The sequence below is a fragment of the Camarhynchus parvulus genome, chromosome Z (genome assembly GCF_901933205.1).
Source record: "Camarhynchus parvulus chromosome Z, STF_HiC, whole genome shotgun sequence".
In the NCBI taxonomy this organism is placed as follows: Eukaryota; Metazoa; Chordata; class Aves; order Passeriformes; family Thraupidae; genus Camarhynchus; species Camarhynchus parvulus.
The window spans coordinates 8,482,039-8,496,730 of record NC_044601.1 but is presented as its reverse complement, the minus strand read 5'-3'; positions in this window follow the sequence as shown (position 1 = coordinate 8,496,730).

Genomic DNA, 14,692 nt, shown 5'->3' with positions numbered 1-14,692 from the left:
AAGAGGGAGATTTATAAAATTAAGAATTCCTCAAGGAAAACAGACTGAAAAATGCATATACATGAGGATTTGTGCTGCTGGCTGATATGACCTGGTGGAGTGGCTTTGCACCAAAGGGGGCCATGGGCTTCTCAGTCCCTGGAGCTGCAGTGCGGACGAGCTCAGGCACTTTCCGTCCTCTTTCACTGGTCCTCCCCCAGCTGGAGATCACCAGTGTCAGAGCCAGTGCCAGGGCTGGCTCTGGAAAGGGCAGGGACACTGGGCATGGACAGACACCCCTCAGCTGGCTGCAGCTTCAGCTGCTGCGGGGCCATCCCTGGGGATATCTCGGCTAAATGCTGGAAAAGCCGAGATGCCACAGCAGGGCAGGACTCTGTGGGGACATTTTCTGCGGGACAGGGATGTCTTGGGGGGATGCCAGTCTGTGGGGCCCCTGTTTGGCTGCAGCCCCTGCATCCCGGTAAGTGCAGGGTGCTTGGGCATGGCAAAAATTTTTTGTTGGCTTGGGTTTTTTTTTGATATTAGAGTTACAATACCCCCAGTTCTTCCTGTCTGACAGCCCATTTTGTCTATTTCCTGAATATCCCTGCTGCAGATTGAGTTGTAACAAGAAACCATTACCCAATTAGCACAGAGCTTGTACATTGCAGAAAGAAGGCCAATAGATTAATTTAAAAAGAAGTCCAATAGATTCATTTCGCACAGCTGCAATCTAAATTTCCATTAGTAACAGTTTAAAAAGACTGAGTCCGAGTCCATTCAAAGTAACCAATACTTGGACAACCTGCAATCCTCCCCATCTTGTGCTACAGGTAATAAATTTTTCCACTGCAGTCAATGCAGCCAATTGTCTCTCAAGTGCCTTTTAAATATATTAACAAGCAATAAGCCGCTGTCAACACATTACAGAAATTGATTCCCTCCATAAAACACATAAGTACCTCTCAGGAATAATTTGGTCATTTCTTTGTATATGTTCAAACTTCACATATTTAGCTGAGCAGAAAGTATTTCCTTCTGCATCCCTTAGGAAAAAATTTCTTCACAGAAATAGCTTAGTGCTGATTTTGTAAAATTTTCCACCAATATTTAACACTGCAGAGCAGGAACAAGAAGAGAGATATTTTTCCAATGAGATTCAGAAATATATATTTACTTTAGATCTATATTTTGATTAGAAAATACCTACAATACCATCATATTTTTCAATTGAAAACCCAGTCTTTTCAAATTCTTTGATTGTGCAGCAAGGGTTTGTCAGAAATATTTCTGAGTTCCTGTCTGTCTGTTGGCTTTACTCAAAAGATGTTCCATGGTTGAAAGAGAGTCCTTGCAGCAACATGCTGGGAGAAGTAAAAGCTCTTGCCTGAGACAGTGACAAGCTGTGAATCTAAACTCAGTAATACTTGCTGAAAATACAACTCAGGAAACACTTGCAACACTTGATCATTACTTGAGTTGAAATACTCCACTTCTGCTTTGTCAAAAAAACCCTTTCATTCACCTGGCAACTTTCCACTTTGGACGTGCCTTTTTATCATCAGAACATACACTTCTTATTTGCAGGAGGCAGAATTTCCTTCCTCACAAAAGGATCTTCCAACAGCAGCTCCTTACTCCCTTACTTTGCTGTTCAGTCTCTCTTACTGAGGATCTTGTTGCTCTTCACTGAATGGCACCTGGACCTCTCAGGAAATTGTTTGTGTCATCCTTCCTGCTTCTCAGCTTTCCTGGCCTGCTGATTTTCCAGGCAGCCAGTTATCCAAGCCTCTGCTATGGAACATCAGAGGTCAGTGCTGTGGAAGCCTGCTGCAAGAATCAGATATTCAAAGTCACTGGCTCACATTGGGTATTTGTTCACGAGGGCCAATGGCAGCTGGGCAGAGAGGCTTTCTCTAATCCCCACCCAAAATCATTTCCAGGGGTTTGCCCATCCAGGGCAGTGCTGCTGCTTGGATTGTGTGGGGCCCTTGGTGTCATCAGTCCTGATGGGTGTTCACCACCCTGCTCTGTTGTCTCGTCACTGGATTCTGCAAAATGGGTGCTTTACACCACAAGTCAGTGCTTCACTAAAATAATGAAGAAATAAATAAACCTGCAAATTGAGGAGAAGGAGCACACTAATTTCTACCCAGCTCCAGTGGTTAAATGTTTAGAATATGAGGTCAGTCAATTTCCTCTTTCCCTGTCTAAATCATGCATAATATTTATGCAATATATTAAATTAACTGGCTCAGCACTTGAATCCTGTGGAACCAAGGCTTTAAAGAATATTCTCAGTAAAGTTACAAAAAGCAGCAGTTATAACTCCATCCATCCCACATCTTCTGACCTAGTTCTGCCGTATTGGAAAAAAATGCCTAGCCACGGGGAAGGTTTCCTCGATCTTTTGTTTGCCTTTTCAGACATAGTCTACAACTGTATTCTGAATCAGCTGAGAAACTTAAAACTCACTATTTCCTCCCAATAAAAACACCTCAATCACTTGGCAACTCAACCAACTTGCTGTTTTCTGACTAGGTAAGTGATTATTATTTTTACTATTTCCCTCTGTTGTTCAGAGTTCCATGTGCCATGCTGTTTGAGCCATGACCATAAAATGAGGCAGTTATTTACTGATATTGCAGTTATTTACTGTGGATATTGTGGTGAGAGTACCCTTTGCAGCAATGTGAGAACATTGCTGATTGCTGGAGCCTCATGCCCAGGTTTCCTCCCTCGCCTGGTCTCCTTCTGACATTCACACACAAAATCTGCAGAGGACTTCAAGAGGAGGGCTGCACATCAAACAGGGGGGTTTGAGGTGTTTGTTTCCACTGAGCCTTTTCCCTAAAGGACTGATGCTCTGCAGCTGGACTAATCCACCATGGAAGCCAATGCTGGGACAGACTGGGGAGGCAGCTGGAGCAGAGACTCAGGATTTACCAGTTTAGAGTTCTTCCAGCAGAATAAATACTCTGAGCTCATAGGTATTTCCACACAATCAGAACATACTTGGAAATCCCTTTGAAACAAGTGCTGCTACCATCTCCATCATCCTGAGCACCCCTTCTGTACATAAACTGCCCTTTCCACTGGACAATGAAGTCCAAAATACATTTTCAGCAGGATGAGCCAGTAGGGAGCTGGAAGCAAGAGTGAGACAGGGAGGTTTGTTATAAAAAGGCTGAACCTGCCCTCAGAATTTTATCCAAAAATTCTCTTCTACTGTCCTTTCAAAGTCTGGATGCTGCCCTGCACTCAATGAGCAAAGGGAAAAAAGACTTTGTCACAACAGTGATTTAAAATAGCTGTGCCTGATAAACGAAAAACCCACCAGCCTTTGTATGAAAGAAAAGACAGACAGACCAACAAGCTCTCATGGATGTCATTATTTAAATAATGAGAAAAAACCAAAAAGTTACTGAGTTGGCAATTTTTGTTTACCATCGTATTGGATGAGTTATTTCCCTGAACTTACTCTTGACTGTATCTGACTTTCTGTTCCCTGCTGGAGCAGCCCATGATGGCCCTGACACAATTTCTCTTTACACCAGAGCTGTGCAGCTTTGGGAGGCCCAGGGAATGTGGCAACATAGGACTGACTATTCCAGCTCAGGTCCCAGGTCAGTAAGTCTAGGAACATATCCCATAAGTTTTTTAAAGGAATATTAATTATTCAAGCCTAGAAGTCATTTTTGTACTGATGGTTAACACTTTCTTTGCAAGTAGTTAAGTTTTATGAAGCATCAGACAAGATGTGTCACCTGTGACACCCATCTTGGGACACTGATACAAATTCCAAAGTATTTGTTTTTGCTGAGCCCTTTGCCAGTGCAGCTGGCAGATTTCACCAGCTTGGTTGAGAACAAAGTCATAAAATAAGATAGGGAGGCTTACCAAGTAAATTAATTACATAAATTATTTACGAGTTAAATTAATGTCAGACAGCGTGGATGTTGTATTGTAAGTCTGGCATAAAACTGAGAAGGCCAAACACTAACTACAGAATTAAATGTAAATAACCCTCTTTGATGTCCTCTAATTAAACATCCAGCAGAATGACTTTGACATCAAAAGCATGTGAACTTATCAAGACTAAGAAATCCCAATATTTATAGTGTGCTTGTCATCAAAATATGTACAGAAAGTAAATTACTCTTCCTCTGATGAGATTGAGCAGAAAAATGTCTTTCCATGAGGCAAAAGCTATGAGAAATGACACAGTTTTAATTAAGGAATGGAAGCAAATTAGGGTAATTACACAGTGCACTTGAGGTCATTCCTTCGGCCCTCTGAAACCAGACTAAGCTGCATGTGCAAACTGGCCCCTGTGTACAGGAGTTGTGTCTTCCCTTGTGCTGGTAAATAAAGAAAAACAATTGAATATGCCTTTTTTTCTACAATTTCCTTTCACAGAAACCTCTTTATTGTCACCAAATGAAAGTGAAGATAAACAATGTGCCTGAAGCTGAGTAACACAACTAGTCCCTGAACAGAAAGTGGAAATAGTCCTGTTTCAACTAAAAGGGACAAAAATAGGTGATTTGGCTCCTCTTTGATACTGGATGACACAGAAAAAACAGTGAACATTGAATTATAAATGCCTTTAAAAGATTTTTGCAACTAAGCAAGGACATCTAATTAGTTTTCAAAAGTATCTCATTACTGAGTGTAAATAACACAGTGAAAGTAATTAACTTATGCAATGCAAATTGCCAGTTCCCAAATATTTACAGTCACAGCTTTACCAATAAACTTCAGACACAGCTATAACCAGAAGAAAAATGAAGGTTAAAATATCTTTGAAAGCTCACATATTTTTTATAAGCATAAAATGAAACCAATCATGACTCACCAAAAAGTTATTAATTGCAAATTGCAGACCCACGTCCTCAAGTAGCTGAATTCTTAATTTCACAGCCCAAGAGAAGAACTCTTTCTTCTTTAGAGAGAAGCAGCAGATTTTCCTCTAATGGGTCTGAAACACTCAGCTATTCATAAAAAAAAATGAAGTTGTAAGAAATTTTTGTCAGAAATTCCAGGGTTACTTCCCTCTTGCAAAATAAATCCTGCTCATAGTTCTGGAAAAAAATACCAAATCTTGGGGAAGAAACACCACTGTAATATTTCTAGAAGAGCTTAGGTTTTTTGCTTTCTGATCAAGGCATGCCGAGTTTTGCTGTCAAATCAGCTACATTGTTCATCATGAAAGTACTTGAAAACCCTGAGCACTCTGTTAATTTGTGGAAAAAACATACTCTGGGCGTTTTCATTCCATTATAAGATTGATTCAGCATTATGCCTACAAAAGTAGAAGAGAAGAAAAGCACAGATGAAACTACCTTAGAGGACTAGCTAGAAATAGAGAAGCTATGGAAAGAAAGGAGAACAAAAGCTGACAAAAACCCCGGCTTTTGGCCTCATTCCTGCACCATCAGATGCAGCTGAAAAATGCGTAGACAATAAAAATATTAGAATTAGGAGGAATAGCAACACACCACAATGCTCGTTCTTACAGTATTGGCTAACTGCTTGAAGTGTAAAATTTCACAAGCACAGGGCACATCCCATTCAAGGAATTATCAGTTCATTATGAAAGGCACAGATTTCTGACTGTGTCAATTAATAAATTTCTTTACAGAAGGCCCCACTTTTGTTTATTACACTGCTCAGGGAACAGGCTAGGGCAGGGATGTTTCAGTGAAGTGAAATTTAAATAGCAAGATTACATCACTGTTATTTATATAAAGAAGATGTGATTTACCACTGTGTTTTTGCAGATTAAATGCAGCATAAAAACCAATACCAATGCAGTGGCACACACTTGCTATGATTGATTACTAAGGGAAAATGGAAAAGAATAATTCATAATTCTACAGGAGTCCTAAAGCATGCAAAATAGGAGCTGGAGTACATTTCTGACCCCCAAGATAGGCTTTTCACCAAAGCAAACGCTGACATTTCAGAGCAGATCATTCTATTTTTCTCCTTAATGGGATTTCCTAAACAGTTTATATAAAAACAGAAAAAGCACCCAAAACTTAACCAACCCCAACCATCATCAAATGTGTCAGAGGATTATTGAGGTATCACTCAGTGTATTTATCTGGTCTCATTGTGCCACCATTTTCCCCTGCCACATAACTTCTAGATTAATATAGTTAAAATTAAACGTTAACAATACTTGACAAGAAACCCCACAATGGAAATGTCTCATTTTTGTTAGTTTGGTTTGGCTTGGTTTGGTTTGGTTTGGTTTGGTTTTGGTTTGATTTTGCTTTTGGTTTTTGTTCATACCAGCAGAGATTTGTAACCAAACATTTGAGTGCACTGAAATTCTGTCATGGAACTCTTTGCAAAAACTAATGGATAAAGGTGATGAAGATGAAGAGTGTTATGGGAATTATCGCCAAGCTTCTTTTTGTTTTTTTTCCAGATCAGCATAAAACCACAAAGTGTGTAATTGTTTGGGAAAAGAATCACAATGGGAAAAGCGAGTGAGTTACCAAGTTTTTCTGACAATTTTGAGCTTTTGTCTTAAAATTAACGTTTTCCTTAGAAAGCCAGCAGCTAGCCTGTGATACAGCACTAAAAAGTCAAGATATGAAATAAAAATTATTACATGAAAACATAAATCAGTAACATTTGAAAAAAAAATGAAAACATTTTCAAAATAATTTTCTTCATTTGTAGCTTTTTTATTTTACTAATGATATCTACAACTAATAGGAATACCAAGAAGCCATTTAAAACATATTTGTGTATTGGGAGTGGTCTTGTTAGCAGGAATCTTTCAATAGTATCATTGTCAGTGTTTCATCCCTGCTGCTTATGAATGCATTCTGTTCTTTATCTTTTCTTTCATAATGTCTCTCTTCAGAAAACCCTTTTTTTCTTCATTCGCCTTCACATAAGTGAACTTTGAGATTTTATCCCAAAACTTTCTGAAAATTCTGATCAATTTTGTGTAGTTATAAAAATGATTTTTGAATTGAGTGAAAATGTCAAGCAAGCCCACTGATCAAAATATGTGCTTAAAATTAATAATTGAGTATTTATTTAAATAATGCATAAACACTAGCTATAGTAAATAAGGTGCTTTATTTAGTATAATCTGTTAATACAGAATAGTAAATTTATTCACTATTGTTAAAAAAGATTTCAGTTTTTAATCTACAACAATGTGGTTTTTGTTAACCACAGAAACGAAAAGCTACTGAGGAAATGGTATTTTTACTAAAAACTTAATTAAAAGAAATAAACCACAAAATGTTAAAAATAAATGAACAAGTCTGGTTTCTTTAAATATCAATCCCAATTATTTTCCACTTAAATATCCTCACACATGGTGGCAAACCAGATGTATTTTCAAGATTTCCCTCTTTAGGCTTCTGAAATTTAAAAACTGAAAGGAAATGTTTCAATTAAGATTTATGTTATTTATGTTTTTGTTTTTTAAAATCGATATTTCAAAACTAAAAATTGTGATAAGCCTGAAACCTTTAGCAGGCTGACAGAAATGAGAAACCCACCCTGCTGGTTCCTCAGCAGCTTCCCATTTCTGCAGCTGAGGAAGTAATCTGAACTGCCGCTGGACATAAAACTCAGGGAAAACTTACCTGTGTATTTAGCAGAGTTAAAATGAAGCTGAAATGAAGGATTTATCCAGGTGCCCACACCACAACGTTTTGCACCACCAGAAACACTCTAAAAGGTCACTAACTCATGGCCTCTCTGGCTGTGCAAAGATTTTTGGTGCAAGAGCAGCAAACCAGGGGCTCATTGTCCTGCTCCTACAGCTCTGTGCTGAAATTCATTCAATTGCAGTCATTGAGGAGGACACATGGCAGAAGAAATAAAGACACAAAAGGCTGAAGTGGCACATTCACAGGTGTAAAACCACCCCCTGACCAGGGAAAGCAGAGCCAGCACATCCTCGCTCGCCAGCCAGGCCACTCTTTGGACATCACAATAATTCTCCCTACAAAGGTAGCTAATTTCAGAGGCGAGAGATTAGATGAAACACACCACTGATCTGCCAGACTCATTTCTACATAGAGTTTAACATCCTTGGTCTCTCCTGAATTCAGCAAATATGAAAATGTACAAGGCAGCTTGGAGCATGAGGGAACAACAAGACGAGATTTTGCCTCTCCCGTATTTCAAACATACCATTAGAGCTTTAATGACTGACATAATTATGATACAGTGCTTGTGAGATTCCAGGTCATTAACCTCCTCTGCCGTGTGTAAAATGGAATAACTGTGTGGTAACTACTGAAAGAACTATACACAGAAATAATTAATACTTATTAGAGGAGTCACACTGAAAATACGCAGACATCAGCAGGTGCTGAGGCTGGCTCTGACTGTGCAAGACCCTGCTGCCTTCACAGGAGGGTGGGATACCCCACCCTGCAGAAACTGCATGTTTTAGGACTGGGATCTCTGTAGGGTCCCCTATCCTCTGTAGGGTATCTGCCAGCCCTAGGTGGACACCCACATTTAGTCTGGTGTCACTTCAGAGTCTCTAAAGTTTCTCTACCTCTGGTTGCTTTGTCATATTGTAAACTGATAGTCAAAACCTGCCTCTTCTTACAGAGATGTGAAAAAAAAGAGATTATTTTGCTGGCCCAAACTCTACCAAAAATGTTATTTTACTGGCCAAAAGGTCTGTTTTCATCATTTTATTGAGGGCACTATAAGAGGAACTTGATGACTGAATCCCCTTGCCTGTGACAACCAGAGAGCTCTGGGACAAGGCCCTGCTCTCTGGCAGTGCCTCAGATTCCCCAGCAGCTGGAAATGGATAGGCTTTTTTAGAGAAAAAGCCAAGGAGACATAAGCACAGGTTCTTAATTTAAATTTTCTCTCACACATTCTACACAAGTAAATGGAAAAATAGGGGCAAATAAAAAAACTCCTGTGCACTTCCTGGATTTTCAGGATACTGATCTCAGCACACTACGTGTTCTGCCAGCAGTTCCCAGTGACCACACACATTTCATCTGGCTGAAGTATGGCTCAGTGACTTTAGGCTGGACGTTCCCAGCTGAATCCTACTGTTTGTTTAGGAGAACACTGTCCAGCTGGATCACCAGGAAATCGCTCCCAGCCGTCACCCTGGAAACCGCGGTCAGACCCGCTGTGCTCTGCCCTGCAGCACCCTCGCCTGGATGCAGGATCGGCTCATGGCTTTCCAGCGGCCCTTCCCCTCAACAGGAGCACAACAAAAACATAGCAGCAGAGAAACACAAATTAGCTTGGCAAACCTGCCAGCCTTTTTAGACCTCTTGAGAGCAATGTCTCACAAATGTCAGGTGACAGGAAGGCAGGACCTGTGCAGAGACCACAGGTCTCACCAGACAAAAATGCTGCTACCCATTACTGTAGATCCTCATGAATACCTAAAATCAGCTGCAATACACTACAGCTTACATTTTGTGAGCCTTAATTAAAATTTTACTTAAAGGAATCAGTACTACTTGTGGCTTCAGAAGAAGGTAACATAATTTTTGGAGCTGCGTATCTCCTTGTGGATAACACAGGTGTATTACTACTTCAGCTGAGCTCAAGAGGCAATTTCCCAGTGCTTGCATGACACACTCCTTCATTTCATGGAGCTCTTTCAGACCATGATGATGGCCTTTTTTCTGGAGAAGGCTTAACCAAATACTGACATCAGAGGTTCTCCTAAAATGCTTCACCTCCTGCAGCCTTTCGGTCCACAGCACCAGCCTAGGGTTAATCTGAATAGAACACCCTGAGTCTGTGTGATGTGAATGTCAGGCCTGAATGTTTTGTTGTGCAGATCTGCTTCTTTTGCTCTACAGTATGTGCTGATGTACATACACCCTTGTGTTACTTCTGTCAGCATAATTTTGGCTTGACCTGAGCCATAGCCATAATGTCCCAAAACAGAGATAATTGGAGAGTACTACACTGCCTATAGAAAGTCAGCAATTACAGATAAATTCCTCTTTATATTGCTTGTCAAGACTGGAACAGTGATGTTACAATCAGGCCAAAATTCTATTGCCCAAAACTACAGAAGGCCGATTCCAAAAGTTTTTGAGGCAGCTACCAACTTCAAGCACAGCAGAGAAATGTTTCTGTACTCACTCCAGAGTTCCTCTGTTGGCCTTGTATTTCCCTCAGCCTTTTTAAAGAAAGAGGGTCTTTCTTTGTTCTGTTTCATTTGGGTAAGTTCCTCATAGGTTAAACAGTCATTGGCTTGCCCTGTCCTTGCCAGAGGAGTGGGGAAGAGAATCAGAAGGGTAAAGCATGAGAATCTCATGGGTTCAGATTAAAACCATCTAATAAATGAGGAGGGAATAAAAAAAGTAAACAGAAAAGTGGTGCAAAGTCAGCACCCACTCACCTCCCACCAGGAAACTGAGGTCCAGACAGTCTCCAAGTGGCTACTTTGGGAAGGGGTCCTCTCCACCTCCTGCAGTTTTACCTCTGAGCACGGTCCTGGATGATACAGAATACTTCCTTGAGTCACTTTGAGTCTCAGCTGTGCCAAATCCCATCCCTTTTCCAAACCCCACCTGCTCCCTAAGAGAGCACAGAGAACCAAAGGAGGTGTAGATGCTGTGCAAACGCTGTTCAGCAGTAATAAATCACCTGTGTGGTGTCCATACTCTTTTGGTCTGTGATCTGAAAAACAGCCCCATATTTGTGGTCAGAAGAAAATCTCCACCTCAGCGCAGTGCAGGAGCATTACTTTTTTTCTTTTACTTAACAGTCATGGATGGCACAGATGTTCTGAACAGTGTTTTTAAAATTTTTCTCAGAATTGTAATGCCTCAGAGAGATATCCCTCTGCATCTCTGACTCACCTTTGCTCGCTTTGGCTCAGCCACACACAGACAGACTGCTTCTGTCAGTATGGGAAGTCACTCTGAGAGTTAGCTGACCTCAGGAGTTTCTGGCCACCTGAACTTTCAAGGAAATTCAAAATAAGGTGACAGTAATCACCTGGGGGAGGCAGAGGCTATTTTGAAGGCAGAAGACAGCAGTACACTTCTGGAAGCATTTTACCATGTCATGAGTCAAAGCTGAACACTGTGTTGAACATGATAATCTGTCAGTAAGAGTAAAGGAAGACACCAGATATAAAAGGACTTATTATGAAAGATACATGAGATTATCTGTCATGTTGATGTTAAAATTAGAGCTGGTCTTTAACATTTCATAGGGGACAAAGACATGCATGCTTTTGTAACCAAATTCCTGCCATTGCAGGATAGGGAGAGTCTGGTTCTGACAGGGGAACATCCCTTTAACGTTGCACTTAATCATTGTCATAGGTGCTCCTGTCACTCGAGATAGCACAAAGTTTTAACTCTTTTTTTCCCCTTCTCTTCATTTTCATGACCTGCATACAGAGAATGGAGACATTTCTCCACAAGAGAGTTAGACCATTTGTGTTAGGGCTAGACAGTCAGAAAAGAAGTTCAAGGCCAAAACTACACACTCACACAAGATCTACTCTTCTAAATCCCATAAAATGTCTGCACAAAACTTCTGAAATCTGGCTTTCTAAATCCTAAGTTACTGAATATCGTGTTTGACTTAATTGGAGATCTTAGTAGCCAGACACTGTGGCAGCTATGTAGAGCCCCTCTCTCATAAAAAAAAAAAGGTGAATCTTCTTGTGCCTCTTAATTGTACACAGGTCCAATTTAACCTTAGTCCTAGTTCAAAGCCTGCTGGCAGGCTGTAAGAAGTAGACCAGTAGCACAAAAAATGTAAAAAACAGTCACAAGAGGGTTGTGTGAGACATAATTAATCAGATCTGATTGCCTGGCAGGGAGAAAAAAGAAAAAAGAGGAGGGAACATGTACAACATCCGTTATCTTCCCCATCTGTTTTGTGGAGAACACTGAAGTTCTCTCCCACAAAATTTTCCAGGGCAAAGCTTTTTTCAACCAGATCTCACCAATACTTAGAGTAAAAAAAAAGTTAGTTCTTCTGAAAATGTTATTTCTAACTCACTTAAGATGCTAAATGGTTAATGATCAACATTATTTTTTTGATAAAATCTTCTTTACTTGGCTGCTCTTACTCTTTCCTGGGTTGTAGAAAGCCTGAGTGCATCGTGGTCAATGTCTTCACAAAAGGAAGCTGCAGTCTGATCAAAATAAATAGCTTCCCAGAATTAGTTAGCTGTGTAATTTGAGCTTCTTAGTCTTGACTGTAGCTGGAAACTGCTGGCAACAAATAAAATTCCTTTCTAATGGAAAGTGCTGGTCCACTTTCCAGAGCATGATACAGCTGTCATCTTGGCAGACTGTTAATTCACACCACGATGCACAGATGCACCCTAATATAAATATAATTCAGCCACAGATAAGTGCCTGGTGAAAACTTGAAATTTTATCCTAAAATGTTATGGTCTGCTGATAGACCAGCTTTTTTTCCTGACTGGTTTGCATGTATGATTCAGATCCAGGGCTGAAGTGGTTGTATGTAAAGCCACACATGGATGGGAAAGTGGAGCTACTGTCAATACCAGGATGTGGTCAAAGGCTTCCATCTGTTCCAGGAGATGTAGAACTGAGTTCTGACTAAGATGTTTTTGCACCTTTTAAAATCCTTTGCAAATTCAGGGTTGGGTTTGTTTTTTGTTTTTGTTTTTGTTTTTTGCCAAGAAAACTGTAGTTTAAAATCTTAAAGCTTTGGAATCAAACAAATGTTAAAATAAACTGAGTTATTCTAAATTACATTAATTTCAATTTTAAAAAGAAAACAAAATTTCCAAAGTATGATGAGCCAGTTGAATTAAAATTTAATAATGTGTGCTCAGATTTTTATTGTAAAGCTGTAAATGAGCTTCTTTGTATGTCGCCTTGCATTTCCTTCTCTTTCCAAAGGCTCATTGCAAGAAGATTTAATGCAACTAATGATAAATACAACCCAAGTGTCAACCAGGGAGGTGTTCCCAGTGTCTCTTTCTTTCTATACTAATTATGGAGCACAAGAAACTTAAGCAGTGAGATTTAAAAGCAGAGACACCAGTAGAGAGCAGATACAGGAACTTTCACTGCAAACCTGCACTGATGGATATTAATGCAATAAACTCAGTGCAGCATTATACCATCCCTGACCTCCTGTTGCTGCAGAGCAGCGAGTGGGAGTTGTGCTGCATCACTGGGACTTGCAGAGTCTTTAGAAAGGCTGCTGGCATCACCAGCAGGTTTCCTGCAGGATTTGATCAGAGAGCAGCCCGTGACCCGGCTGGGGCAGCAGGCCGGTCTGCAGTGGTGACTGATGGCACGGAATGCGGTTGGAATGTCCTTGCCACACTCTGGGGACCCTGATTTAAACCTGCTTTCCTCTCCTGACCTAGGCTGCCCTTGGGTGGGACAGACGATCCTTCAGGCTGCACTTTTTCCCAGCTGTGTGGAGACATCATTAGCGCGGCAGAAAAGGAAAGGCAGGAGCTGCCACATCAGATCAGCTCGGATCACATCAGTGTTCCACCACGTCCTGCATCACAGCCCAGTGCACAGCCCTTTCCAGAGGCTTTGGGGGAAGGTGACAGAGGCCACCCTGTTGGAATGCTGTGAAGTTTACAGAAGGAAAATGTGGCTGGCGTGTCAGCTTCCTCCCTCCAACCAGAAAAATAAAAAATTTATTGTGTTTAGGGTCACAGCTGCTGAGGCAGAAGGGGGTGAAGCTAAAATCCAGTGTTCTGTGATCAGTACCAGAGGGAAGAGGCAGGGAAGGGTATTCTCTTTCTCTGTTGTAGCTCTTGCTGGTTCCAGTTGTATGAAATTACAACAACATCCTCATGAGGGCAAACACAGCAACAAATATTCACCATGTTCTATAGCCAAGGTTTAAAACTAAAGGGAATCCAAACTCCTGCTTTCCGGTGTTTAAACCTACACTTTTTCAAGCAGACAGAATTTGTGCCATTTGACTTAGCCTTCTTCAGGAGCTAAAAGTTTAATACCCAGCAAGGGATCCATCCAGAATTTTGGGTGGCCTTGAAAGACATGACTCTCCAGATTGTGTCTTTCATAGGCACCTGTGGCTAGGAGGCCAGCAAAGTGGTTTCTTACAGTGGATAGAAAGAAGCAACTGAACTTCAGAAGAAAACAGTAATTTTAATTAAAACTACATGTGTAAATCTCTTACCTGAACTGAAAGTTTGGTCCAATGTAGAGAAAAGGAAAACCAGTATTTAACACTAATCAGAATGGGTACGATCCATGATTCATGTCCCCAGAGGAGATGATACTAATGCAAATAAGCTTTAAAACCAGCATTTAGCAAGATTCCTAGTAAGCACAATTTTGCAGTTCCTCCCAGCATTAGCAGTGCACATAAAAGCCATGTGTTGTGATAAAGTCTTAAATCAGGGAGGAAAACAGAACCAACCAGCCCCAAACCAAACAAACCTCTCCATGATGCACTAAGAGCAAGAAATTCCACACCGTCTGGTTTTCACATCCCTTGTCACCAGACACTGAAAGCAGTGACACCAAGTGACTGCCAGCATTAACCTTTCCTTGGAATTCTGCTCCCTCTCCCTGCATGGCCCTGGCAGAGTTTTACTGATTTTGCTGGCTCTCTCCAGCAAAATCACAGAGGATTTTATTCCTTGCAAAAATGTCCTGGGGACATTTGCAGGGCAAGGACTGGGTGAGGCTGGGGAGTTGGGGCGAGCACTGAACTCTGACCGGTTCCTCACAAA